The sequence below is a fragment of the Harpia harpyja genome, chromosome 1, assembly GCF_026419915.1.
Source record: "Harpia harpyja isolate bHarHar1 chromosome 1, bHarHar1 primary haplotype, whole genome shotgun sequence".
NCBI classification, from domain to species: Eukaryota; Metazoa; Chordata; class Aves; order Accipitriformes; family Accipitridae; genus Harpia; species Harpia harpyja.
In genome coordinates, this window is record NC_068940.1 from 49,039,001 (window position 1) to 49,052,459 (window position 13,459).

At 40.9% G+C, this 13,459-nt stretch overlaps 1 long non-coding RNA gene across 2 annotated transcripts; it reads left to right on the forward strand.

The window, feature by feature from the left end:
- The first annotated feature begins 265 nt into the window (after positions 1–265).
- Positions 266–8,179, forward strand: LOC128144249 (uncharacterized). Of its 2 annotated transcripts, XR_008236017.1 has the most exons (4): positions 266–394; positions 4,722–4,798; positions 5,215–5,293; positions 5,384–8,179. It is a non-coding gene; the product is annotated as an uncharacterized LOC128144249 (long non-coding RNA). The 2 variants fall into 2 exon arrangements; XR_008236015.1 differs by lacking the exon at positions 266–394 and having other exon boundaries at positions 3,983–4,798.
- The last annotated feature ends 5,280 nt before the right edge of the window (positions 8,180–13,459 follow it).

Consider the following 13,459-nt stretch of genomic DNA (forward strand, 5'->3'; position numbering starts at 1 on the left):
GGGCTGCGCCCCTCCGCCCGCGGCACCGCCTCGACCTGCGGCCCGCTGTCGTTAGCGTAAAATGGAGACCGGAAGCGGGGCCGCGTCCCTCCTCCCTCCGCCGCTCCCCGCGCGGGCCGCTGGGGGGCGCCCGCGGGCCGGGCCGGGCGGGGCGCGGCGCGGCGCGGCGCAGGGCAGGGCGCACGCGCGCTGCCCTCCCGCCTGCGGGCGGTGGAGGAGGGTGTGGCTGTGAGGCAATGGCGGCGGCTGGTGTGGGAGGCGGGCGGTGAGCGGTGAGGCGAGGAGGCTCTCCCTCAGGGACGCGCGGAGCTCCTCCGGCCTTTTGCCGAGGGCGTGGTGAAGAAAAGGAGGGAAAAACCGTGCTGGCAGGGCAGGACTCGGGCGTTTTGAAATGGTACTTTGCACCGGGGTGGTGTGTGTGGGGGAAGCGGGCTGGTGGAAGTTCAGGTCCTCGGTCTTGCCAGGCTCCGGGTTTGTGGCCAGAGACGGAGGCCTCTGGTACAGGATGTGGGGTTGATTCAAAGAAACTAACTCAATAGTTTGATTAACTATTAAGTAGGTATTCTTTATTGGCAGCGCTGGATGCACGGGGGATCGTTCCACCTATCGTGCACACCGTTGGGCCTAATTGTGCAGGTTAAGTACATGTTCTACATACTTATTCACTAGATTTCCGAGAAGTGTTATACATATTCATTAGTTTTCTGGGAAACTATTAGCATATGCAAATGCCCTTTACGCAAGCGCATTGAAGGTCTCTGGTGGTCTTCCATAGTCTTCCTCACTTGTCCGCTATTTGACCCTCCTCAGGTGATTCTGCGCAGTATGGTCCTTTACATGTTTTGATACCTCAGTGTTTGTTAGTGCTCCTATTATCTAAGTTTTCATTAGTAGTTTAGAACCATATGGCTAGTTTAAGCTAAATTATCTACAAGGACGAGAACAAAGGCAGGAGTTGTTATCTTTTCCGGCCCTATCTATTCAAGCAAGGCCTCTACTTGTGCCTTCTTAACAAGATCGTAAGTTCATCAAACAATTAAGTTTTGTGATCGCTCATGGTTCCTTCTTGCTCATCACTCCCAAGTGCCAGTCTCTGACAGGCTTAATCCTTGACAAACACCAGTCCTTGGTATGTAAAGTTACAGAGAGACAATCATTAAGCAATAAGCAGTTCGTTCTCTATATCAGGGTGTCCGCCGACCTCTTCTGTCAAGATGTTTGTCCGCAAGATGAGTCTCAAGACTGAAAAAGTTAAATGCTTTTTAGCAACGGAATTAAAATTTTATTACCTGCTTCCATCACCATTGTGTGGGAACACCTCAGTGTATTTATCCCCAATATCCTTGTGAGGTCAGGAAATACTATTTTATAACCAGAATGGAGGCATAAGAAGAGATTTACCTTATGTTGCATAAGTAGACCTGTCTAAAATCACAAAACAAGTTTCCGAAGTCCCAGGTAGCGTTGTAAACTTCTAATCATATTATGTGATTTTCAGCTGCTGAGAAAAAAATGCTTTAAAGGATAACCTTTGAGGTTGATGGATAAAATGACAATGAATAAGGGAAAAGTTCGATTCGTGATACTTCTGCTAAAGATCTCTGCAGTAAAAATTGGCCTTGTTAACTTGATAAAAACAATAAACTGCTTATAAAAAATACATTAAATTGTCTCTTGAACCAAGAAACAGTGCTTTCCTTCTGTGTCCTTCAGTCTTCAATTCTGTGTGTAACTACAGAAGGCATAACGAGTTTCAGAGAGGTTTCATTTTTCAAGTAGATAGTGTCCCTTTAACACCAAAGAATCAGATGTTTCATTAAGCTCTGCAGTATGAACAAGGAGCGAAGCATGGAAAAGTTTGCTAATAAAGAGAGGACCCTAAGGAACTCCAGCTTCTGAAGGGAAAGATAAGAGCCTGAAGGAATATCATTAGCACCGAGCACCCAATTCTTCCTTTTAAATAAAACCTGGATACAGACAACAGCTAATGTGAGAATTTGCAAAAGCAGAGAAAATAGTCTTAATTTTTACGTTTATTGACTTCTAATTATTTTCCTCTACAACTACTCCTTTGCAAACCTCATGTTTGAGATGGAGCCTGGGACCTATGTGTTTCTACAGCACCTGTTGTCCTTGAGATGGCTTATCAAATTGTAAATGTGGACAACTAGTACTTGACAGCACCTTCAAATGTAATATTTGATGTACTCATATCGGTTTCCCAGCTCCCTCCCTTGTTATGTAAGAACAATTATTTGCACTTGAAATTCTGAACGTGCTGTCACTACCAGGGCCTGTAACTTGGAATTCCCAGGAATTTCCAAGAAAGAATAGAATTTCCAAGCACTAGGCAAATATTTGTACATTGGGTGATGCACCAAAATGGATCAGCTAGATGAGCACTTGCAAGGATTAGTACACAAAAATCAAGGCAAATGGTAAGTTTTAACCTTTGCATTTAGGATGGTTGCAATTTTATTGTTTGACAATTTGGCAGTTTACGTACACATAGTATTTCTACAGCACACCCATTAGCTACTATACAAAATTCCAGACTTGGGGTGACCAAGAAATCTCCTGAGTCACAACATGAGAACAATAGGATGTCTTCTGTGGTGTCATTTTAGAAGCTGCGTGTTGTGCCAGCTCTGTGAGTGGATCCCTGTACTGTGTGCACAGGCCCTCGGGGTCAGAATTACACTTGCAGTGATCTCATTTTAGGACTAAAACTTAAAACCTGCTAAAAATGGTTTGACATTCATTTACGTTCCAGAAAATATTTTATGAATATACATTGTGAAGTACCATAAAGTATCACACCAAGAGGCCATTTGGTATTTTAACATGCAAGAAATGATGTCGTTGTTCTTAATACTTGTCTGACTTTACATCCCTTGACAAATCCATGGTAATCTTTTTGCATACTTGTATTGTGTGTGACATGTCTGTAGTTCAGAGGAAAAATTATGGCAAATAATCTTTAAGAATACCAGAACTTTATTAACCTTTTAAAATAAAAGAATTTGTGCATTAAAATGTTATGAAAGACTGAGGGATCATCTTGAAATGTCTAAAACAGGTACCTAATTTGAGAGTTGAGGCTTCTTACACAGCCATTAGACTATCCAAGGGAAAAATCGGAGCGTATAAGATACTACATCTCTAGGTTCTTAGTTAGGCACAGAACATACATTGTATGATTAATCTATGCTGATACCCATTTATCAAGTTGGAATATTTCAAAATCTCAAGTTATTGCTAATAAAATAGCTTCTCTATTTCTTGATTTTATTTATTTATTTTCTGATAGGACAGTGATTGTACAGTCTAAAAACTCTGGATCACCTTTTTCTTTCATTCCTCCGAACAAACCAGCAGGGCTCAGCCTAGGTGCTGTAACACCAACTAAAACCATAGCAGTTACAAGCTGCGTTATAACTAACAAGTTCAGCCTCTTCTGCTATTTATACTAATAGTTGGGGTCATGTGAAATTACTGACCTGCATGTGGGATGACAACCAGAAAGAACTTGAGAATCTGTAAACTCAGACACATCAGTTTTCTCCAAGAATTTTAAAAACTCTGCCTTACCATGAAATGATGACAAGGATTCCCACATTCCTTCTTCAGAACAAATGGCTTTGAGAAAATCAGTATTTCAGCCCCTGCCAGGATTTTCTGTTCTAAATCACAGAATTTACATTTCATTTAATGATCCAGAAAACTTGATGTAGAAGGAGGAAAGAGTGGGTTTGTACTGTTTGTGTTCCCTCCAGTTGTATAGATGAAGCCAGCGAGATTTATTCCTTAAGAAAACTAAGGGAAAGGTCATGTTCACATGGGTTTTCTCTCTCTGGAGGTGCTTATCGTCTCTTCAGTACTAGAAATTTTGCTAACTCCCAACAGTACTGTAGGAATTTCCATAATGGATTTCCATGAGGAAAAATGGCTCTGGAATTCTTTTTGTTGCCATATTAGCAACACTGACAAACAGGTTTGACTACATGTCTTTCAACAAGAGGTATACGATTTGTCAGTCCTGATATTTCTGTAAGCAAACAAGATGAAATGCATATATATTTAAATATAATAATGAGCTTCTCGGTTGTTTGTCAGGACTTATACGCTGATGTTTTCTGTATGTACCAGTTGATCCTCCCTCTAACCTTTGAGTCCAGTAGCCGATTTCCATCAAACTTCAGAAGGGGTAGCAGTCTCGGGTATAACAATACTCAAGTTTTCAAGAGCTAAGGGGCTATTGAGAGAGAGAGAGACCTTACAAGTCTGCTGATAAGAAAGCTTATAAGCTTTCTCCTTTCTAGTCACCGGAGAATTCAAATGGAGCAGGCTGAGAGGGAAATGCAGAACTACTCGCCTTCACTTGCAAATCACCTGTAAAGAACGTGACAGTTTAAGGCCCCACTAGTCTGCAATAGGTGGCTGGCGGATGGACTGCAACATGGAAGTGGACTTCTAATGGATTCATCTGGGCTATGCAGTTTCAACAGTTAACTTCTGGAATAAAGTCCTGCAAGACCAATATCTGCTTTCTAACAGGGGCATGAAGATGGTTTTATTGACAAATCCTGAAAACACTTATAACTGGGTGCAATGTTACTAGCAGTGGTAATCCAGTTGGTGACACTTGTCTAAGGAATAACTTCTTAAAATGGTTAAATGAAAATGTGATTCACTTGCAAATATTTTTGCCCTGATTATAGCTTCAAGGCTGAAGAGGAGTAGCAGTTACCCATAAATTTATCCTCTTAATGTGAGGTGCTTCAAAAGAGACATACAGGTAAGAGAATTTCTTGGTGTCTTATTGTTTCAAGGAAAATCAAACAGTAAATAAGCTGGTTCAACAGCTGCAGGGATAGAAAAGTTTTAGGTGAGCAGTAGCTTTCTAGGGCAGGACTTGAAGGGGCCCTTCTTTATCCTGTAAAACAGCAGTATAAAAGAGCTAGACTGCTGTGTTACACAGTCTCAGATCAGATCTCTGATTTGATCTCAGACATGGACTATGGTTGTATAGAATGGCTTTTTGCTAACAGATTTAGCATGGAGTTTTAGGTGGGAATTTTTTTGTGTGCTATTAATTCTTCCTAAGCATGGGTTCAAATTAGACCTATTTTTTCAATAATTTCTCATCCATTTTAAACATTATGAGAATTATCAAAACCATTGTTAAAATGTCTATAAATTGTTTTGTTGCAGAATGCTAGAGAAACACTATTTCAAATCTTTAATTTAAAACAAATTGCTAAAATGGCCATGGGAAATCTCACAAAAGCAAGTACCATCATGATTTTTTCTTAGAAGAGCATTTGTCTTTGTAAAAAATACTATTTCCATGTAGCAAATTCCTTGTCTTTTTAAATTTCAGATAATTCTAAGACACTACCAAGAAAAATCAGAGACAAATCATCATTGCTACAAAGGAAGATCTCTTTCACAGGGCAGTGAATAAAAGAAAATCTACTAATATAATTGATTTTTAACTTTCAAAAAGCCTTTGACCTTACTGCCCACAAGAGGCTACTAAGGAGATCAGTGCTGTGATCCAACTTTTGCTTTCCTCCGTAGCATTCTTTATTCATGTGATGCCCCATTAACATTAAGGGACGTAGCAGTCTGCCCACATGAAAGAAATTGCAGTCAGTTCCTACACAGAGACTGATAGGGTAATATATGACAAAGTGACACTGAGACCTGAAATAGTATTCCTTGCTCTAAATGTTTCCTTGTTTTCTGTTACTTGCTTGACTTTCTTTTGAGGTTATAAGCCATTGGAGCAGAGACCATTCTCCACAATGCTTACCTGTAGACTGAGCAACTTAGCCCATTGTGCTTTACAGACATGTATGAAATGAGGTAGGGGCGTAACTGTGTGCAGAATTGGGGCTTATTCGTGCATCCTGGCACAGTCCATGCTGCCCCAGAGTTCTGGGTCCCATAACCATAGAAATTGTAAGTCCTAAAGGATCTCTCATAATTTGAGAACAAAGTGATATTTAATTAAACTAAGAGGACACAAAGTTAAAATCAATGCAGCCCTTTTCCTTAGCTCTTTTTACAATAGCGTATAATTAGTCCATGGAACTTGCTATCTCAAGATACTGCCAAACCCCAGCGCTGGGGGCAGTGTCAGGAAGGATTTGTTTAGGGAAGGGCACAGCTTACAGGGGGAATGGAGTAGCTTCTCCCCCATCTAAGAACTGCCCAAGTGCAGTCTGAAAAGATGGCTGTTTCATTCTCTATAATATACAAGCTAAGTTGAGGCATTGCCTATAAGGGTATCATCCCTTCCAGCTCCAGGTAGCAGTGATGAACTTATCAATGTAAAATTTACTGTAATCGGAAAGATTACTCCTTCCTATAGTCTAAATTTTTCTCTGACTGTGTTCAGGATTAAAAACTTAGGAAATAAAACAAGCGACTTGATGGTAGCCAGAATTTTTCATGCTCAAAAGTTCTTCTGAAACCTGATAGGTTGCTGACTTACATTATAAGGACTCTGTCAGATATTTTAAAAGTGTTTTATCTTATCTTGCATAAAGTTTGTGCCAGCGTCTCTAATTTCAGCTCAGGACAACACAGGCATAAATGCAGATACAGGCATCTCCTGGCATATACTCAGATAACTGGCACCTGTGCAGTAAGTGTGACATGCTCCAGATACCTCAGATTTATACTCACTTGAAGTGCAGTTGATCTGTGTATGTGTGCTGGCCAGTTATCAGGTCAGCCATCATTTGATCTGCATTATTGCATATCCAGTCAGGTTGATAGCTATCCAGATATCCCAGACATGAAGCCAAATTCCTTTTTTTCTGTTTGATCAAAATTTAGGGAGTGAGAGCAAGAAAGGACATGCATGGAAAGAATTAAGATATGTAAGTGAATACGCAGCTTTTTATTACAGAAAGGATTGCTCTTCCACTAACCACTACAGTGCTCTTTGTCTCTGAGTGCCTCCCCAGCTCCTGGGATGTGGCATGAGGAAATGGCAAGGGCAGAGCAGAGCAGCACTTCTAGTTCCAAGCCTTTCTTCGCCCAGCACCGCGGCCTTCTTCCAGTGGCATCTGAGGCACAAGTGGGGTTATGGCAGAAGTGTCTGGGTAGGAATAGGGTAGGGGGAGCGCAGTGATGAAAATGCTTAGAATTAGCAAGGCAGCTTCTCCCTGCTTGCAACTCTGGTGTAGCCATTGCCTCCTGGCAGTATCCCTCCCAGCGCTGCCCCCAGCATTTCTTTCTCCCCTGCTGCCATAAGCCCTGTGTGTCAATGCTACACAGGTTGAAAATAGCCACATAAATAATTCACAAATTGTTGGGAGCGCATGCAAGGCTGAGAATGTGCCTTCGTGAGGGGGAAGAGGAAAAACTTTAAAAACTGCCGGTCTAATGATTATGAATTGTCTAATCTTTTCTCAGCCTCTGTTTTACAGCTTTACATATACAGCTTATTATTACTTATAACAGAAATGACCAAATGCTTGCTAAGTATTATCCAGTCCATAGAAAAGAAACCATCGCTCTTCAGAAGAATTTATAATTTTTGAAGTTCCAGTTTTACAGGTTTGCAAATGTCCCTGCACATGGCTGGAAACTAACAGACTCTAACTAATAACTTTACACATGAGCAGTCCCAGGAAACTCAATGCGTCCACTCATGTGCATAAATGTTTACAGAAACAAGATCCAATTGTTCTGGAAATCCATATATTTTGTATATTTATAATTTGTTCTGTCTGAGCCATCGTCTCATGTTTGTTGTGATGAAACTCTCATTTATTTTTGAGTGGAAACAAGCTGGTTTAGGTTTTGCTCCCAAATCCTTCCAAATGTTTTGTTTCCAAATGCTTCTCTATGCTTGTTTGTCTTTCTAGGTGTCATCCTGACATCTGTACTCTGGAAAATATAACCTTCTCAGCCTGAAACGCTGTTCTTGTAGCTATAAGATTTTATAGTAGCATGATATTTATCTCTGTCCATTAAATAGCCCACCATTACTTAAAGTTTTTACAAGTTCTTGAATATCATAGGAGAGTCCTGAGTCTCAGTTTAAAGTCTTAAATGCTTGTTGCTCATATGTGTGTGGAGCTTTACACCGTGTTCTGAAAATCTATAGTAACATCTCATTCACAACAACAAGATACAATAAAATAACCTAGGGGTGGTATTTTGCCTGTTGTTCTTGATGCCTTGGCTTTTGGTTGTTCTAAAAATTGCAAAGGGAGATTTCAGCCTATATGTTATGTAAGCAATAGAGATTAAACATAGTTAAAATTTAATTCAAGCCATGCTGAAGTGGTTGAAGGAGGAAGAAAGGCCCAATTTCCTCATAGTGACACTTCAAAGAGAAGTCTTAGTCATGTCAATCTGGATGCTCCAGTTCCAGCAAGGGTAGGAATCATACATGTGTATGTAATCAGTCTTCTGCCTACAGAGTGTTTAGGGCTTTCACAGCAGCACTGCAGTTACACGGCTCCTCCTAAACCTAAGGAGGATTGTGGGACTTCATTCACCATTTGTGAAAACCATGTTCTGTAAGCTGTCGTGAGGCTCATTGTGCAGAGTCAGTTGCTCTGGTTAGTCTTGATCCCTACAGTCATTTCATAACAATGTAAGACTGTCTTTATATTTTACACATAGTCTGCTGCCTCACCATGTTGTCCTGAGTGCCTTTTGGACTGCTCAGCCAGCTACTTGTGCACCAAGTATGCCAGGTATTTTTTTTGGTTTGCTGACACAGACGTTGTTCCTGCTGAGCCTTATATGATTATTAACCAACACTTCATTTTCCTTTAAGGATTACAAAACCCGTTTGGTAAAAGGGAACTTCTTGGCATCCATCCAGCATCTATGTGTTACTGTAATACAAACTGTCTTTAAAAGCAGTATTTCATCCACTTTCATCCATTTCCATTTTCACATCTTTCATTGTAGTTGTATGCACTTGAAATGTTCTTCCTTAGTTTGTTTCAATGAGAGTCTGTGGCAAGACATTAACTGCCTGCAAGATTCCATGGTCTTGGGACATGTGAGCCCTCAAGTCAACATAACACACAGGGTATTGCACGTCAGGCTCCATTTTCAAACACCTGCATCATCACACAACCTATGAACAGCTCTTAAACACAATTAAATATCTTGAATAATTCCTGAGTCAAAGACTCACATCCCCTTATTTTGGCAGGTTGCTTTGTCAATATTGTGTTAGTGTCCAGAGTGTTTCTCTGACTTCTACAAAGTGATCAGTGTTCAGCAAACGCCAGCCTGAGGTGTCAAAAGGGGAACAATACAGCCACAGACATCAGGGAGTCTTGTCACGTTCTGCGGTGGAAATGTATTGTGATTATGATTTTCTCTTGGCCTTAGACAGCAATGGAAATGTGGGAATGGAGCCCTTGCATGTCAACTGCAAGATGTGATGCTATCTTACACTTGGGAAAATACATGGCATATGCTTAGGAGTGCTTATACACAGAGTTACCTAGCCAGATGTCAAAGCAATGAGTAATAAGGAGAGTCAGCAAGTTACTAATCAGCTATTAATTGTGTGCTTCAGTAATCAGCTTCTGCTGAAAACCAGTTTTCCACAGGCCACGATTTGAGGGTGGAAATAGCAAGTTAAATGACAAGCACATAAACATGCTGTGCTTAACCTTGTCAGTCAGTAGATGGCCGTATTGCTTCTAGCCATCTTCAGGGAAGAAAATTGCATTTCCATGGCCAAGAAAGAGCGCACCCTTCCCCAGGGATATAAGGAGCCACTGACACTGCATGCAGACCTTTGCACTTTGTTGTTTTAAAATGGTTCAATTTGCACAAAATATTGTTCCTCTATTTACTTTTATGTAACTATTTGTTAGTTGTACAAAATCTTTTTAATGCTCTCGCTGAGCAGTCCATCTGTTGCTGTTTTATACAACTTAGCTGAAGTAATTATCATATGCTCTTGGCATCACCTTAATTTCACAGCAACAGGTTGCAAAATCAGAAATAAGCCACTATGAAGGAATTGGGTATTTCAACTGTTTAAAAGTGGGCTGTGAGCTTCTTCAGCTGTGTTGTGGGCTCAGATCTGGTCTATATTAATTGTCACTGTCCTGGTTCCTTCTCATTCTCACCTGGTGGTTTAGTAATCATATGTGTGGTTTCCTGTCAGTTTAAAACACACCGATGCTCACATCACCAAAAAGTACAATTGCTTCATTGATCAGCCCCAGCAATGAGAACGAATAAGCACAGTGTTTGCACTGCTCTTTCCTTCCAAAAAATGTCACACCAAATTGGAATTGTAGGAGACTGCCAGGGCATCAGGAGGAAGCTTGCAGTGTTAGGCTCTCTCTATTCTGTAGATAAAAAACAAGTTTCAGTTACCCAGAAAATCTATTAATGAGTTTTGTCATGCATTAAATGACCACACAAAACCCTCTTCCCCAAAACCACAAGCCAGCGTGGTGCCAGAAGAGCTCAGAAGTGGAGGAATTTGCAATGGGCACAAGGATTGGCTGCAACAGAAAGAAATTAAAAAAGAGACAAGTTTATTCTTTGGCAGTTGTGGGCAAGTACATGACAGATGTAAACAGCTGTAAAAAGCTCAGGAAAAAAATAGTAAACAATTTCAGATGCAGGTGGATTTATGCTCAGAATGTGGTGGTGATATTGTCTGAGTTCTTGGAGCGCTGTCACAGCACAAGGAAAGGTGCCCGTAGGCAGGATCCGCAGTCCTCTGAAAGCACTGGGAATGTTTTTATGGGTTTCAATAGCCCATAGAGCAATGGAGCTGCCAAATGTCATGCATTTCACTCAGGCTAACCGGGACCTCCTCACGCTGGCCTGGCTTTCAGCTGGGTTCTCAGGCGCTCAGGCTGGCAGTGGGAAAATGGGGCAGGCTTTTGGCTTGTAGTTCTGTCTTGGGACTGCTAGGGGCCCCCGTGGCTCTATTCCTGCGGCACATAATCATGTCCTGTTTGTAACTGGATTATGCCCCTAAGTAGTGGACCTGATCCAGGCCATGGGAACCAGGATACAGGTTCCCAAGCTGACACATCTCTAGGCAGTTGCAGCAGGATCCCCTCCAACGTTTTGCTCCACAGGTAAAGTAGCGTCTACCTGTAGAAAGTCCAAGAGTCAGAGCATCCACTGCTTTCCTCACCCAGCAATGTCTTACCCGTCCAGCATCCTTCTGCCACTGAAATCATCTGGGTCCAATGTCTCTCTGCTTCCCTACTGATGGTACTGTCAGCCTTGGTGACCATCTCTCCCCAACAATCCCCTTGCTGCTTCCCAGCAGCACCCATCCAGTAGTCCTCTCCAGCACTGCACTACCCCACACGTCTGCTCTGCCACAGCTTAGAGCAATGTGTGTTGCTCGCCAGTCTGAAAACTGTTTGCAAGCATGCGTAAAATTGCACACAGGGAATGGGGCACCTTTTGGACGCACTGTTTCAGTCCCAGTCTGGGCCAATATAATAAGGAGAATAATAATAACAAAATCAAAGAAACAGTAGTAGCTGTTTCAGCTCATGGAAAATGCTTACAGTCAAGGAATGACTGCATGGCATGTGGAAATGAACAACAAAGGTCTGGAACAAGATATGATTTACATTGCTGTAGGTTTCATACTGGATAGCAAAAACCAGCAAACATTGAAATAGCAGGAGAATTTACCTAGAAAATGCTGCCTTAGAGAGCTATGAGAACAGGGAACGTTAAAAATTCACACTCAATGAGGGGTCAAGAGACATATTTAACCTTTCTTGGACTGTACACATATGAAAAACTTGTGTTAGATGGTTACAAGCTTTAAAGAAAGCTGACCCATTTTGCTCTTTAAAATATTCTGAGACTTCCACGGAGACTTATCTGATGCCACCTATATATAATAACCTAGATTTTAAAAACAGTTAGGAAGCAGACGTCTGGAAACCTGCTGTGAATTTTAACATTTTTCCTACAAAGATGCAGTGTAAACTTGCAGTTTAATTTCACTTACGAAAGACTAAAATACTTTTAGGACTTCTCAGTTATATAACTAGGATCATCTTGTTTGGGAGATGACCATGAAGTGACAACAGAGCCATCTTTTCCCAGCCAGCTTCCTGTCTTAAAGGATGCTCAGGTAAGTACAGGTCTGAAGTCATTACTATCTAATAACTGTGTAGTTGTCTGTATGCCATATCTTAATATGCTTATTAGTAAATGGGTGTCAGTGTCACAAAATTCACTGGCACCATTAGTCCCTGCCAGCTGAGTTATCAGAGTGACTGACAAATGAAGCAGCAAAGAGAATGAATTGCTTTGCCAAGATGAAACACTCAGAATAAAACAGACATGATGATCAGGATGAAGCAATTTAGGGGATGGCTTCCCCTCTCCTCAGATTAACAGCCTTCAGTCTGCAGGTTTGTCTTCCCAGTGATATTCCCTGGAACTCACTCAACCATCCAAAGCATGGACTATGTGAAGTGGCATTTTTAGAGTTCAGCAGGCAGGCTGCCAAAAGAATCTCCTCTACTCCTATTTTAACATTAATTTCTATGAGTTGGGGAAAAAAAATTAAGCAGTTGTATAAAAGGGAATTGCTGGCAGAAAATATTGGGGGGGTGGAACCAAAATGTCTCCTTTTGGATTTTAAATAGGAAAAATATCCCAGAGCCTTATAGGCTGAGGAATCCAAAGGTCAGTAGAAACAATAAGTAGTGAGCCTTAAAAAAACAAATAATCTAGTGGGGGGGGGAAAGGGAAAATTGTAAAAATAAGCAAAAGCAAGTTAAAGGGTAATTAGTGAGATAAATAATACTGAATTCCAAAAAAATATTTCAGCTGACAGCAAAGGGATAGAAATATGTTTTTAGTGGAAGCCAACCAAAGATAAATAAAAATTGGTCCATGGGAGCATAATTGGCTTGATTGTCACAGCTATTTAAGAGTTTTGAGATTATGGAAACAGTTGTGTGATACTGCTGAAAGAGCTCATTAAAATAAAGCAGGCATTTCTGCAGGCTGCTAACAAGAGTTTCCTAGGAAAAGGTTTGATTAGAGTTTGTTCTTGAAAACCTCTCTGCACAGCTTTTGGAGACCAGTGTACATGTGGAACCAGAGGAAAGTAGAAATAACTATGAACTTTTCTCCCACGATTTCATCAAAACCTTAGTGAATCACAGTCTCTTTATAAAATCAATGCTCATTCTAATCCCCTGCAAGTCTCACAAGTGCAATCCCTGTTACACAAACAAGGATAACTCCAGACACAACAATTATGTCTTGAGAAATATCAAGCTAGATCATCTTTCACCAGGACAAATAAAGACCAGAAAAGATAAAATACTGTAAGAGTATGTTATCCATTTTAGCAGATGTCAAGGAATAATCTGTGTTATAGTCGTAATATTGAATGAAGTCAGAGCTAATTTAAAGTGGTTATTGTTGTGCAGAATGATAACAATAGCAG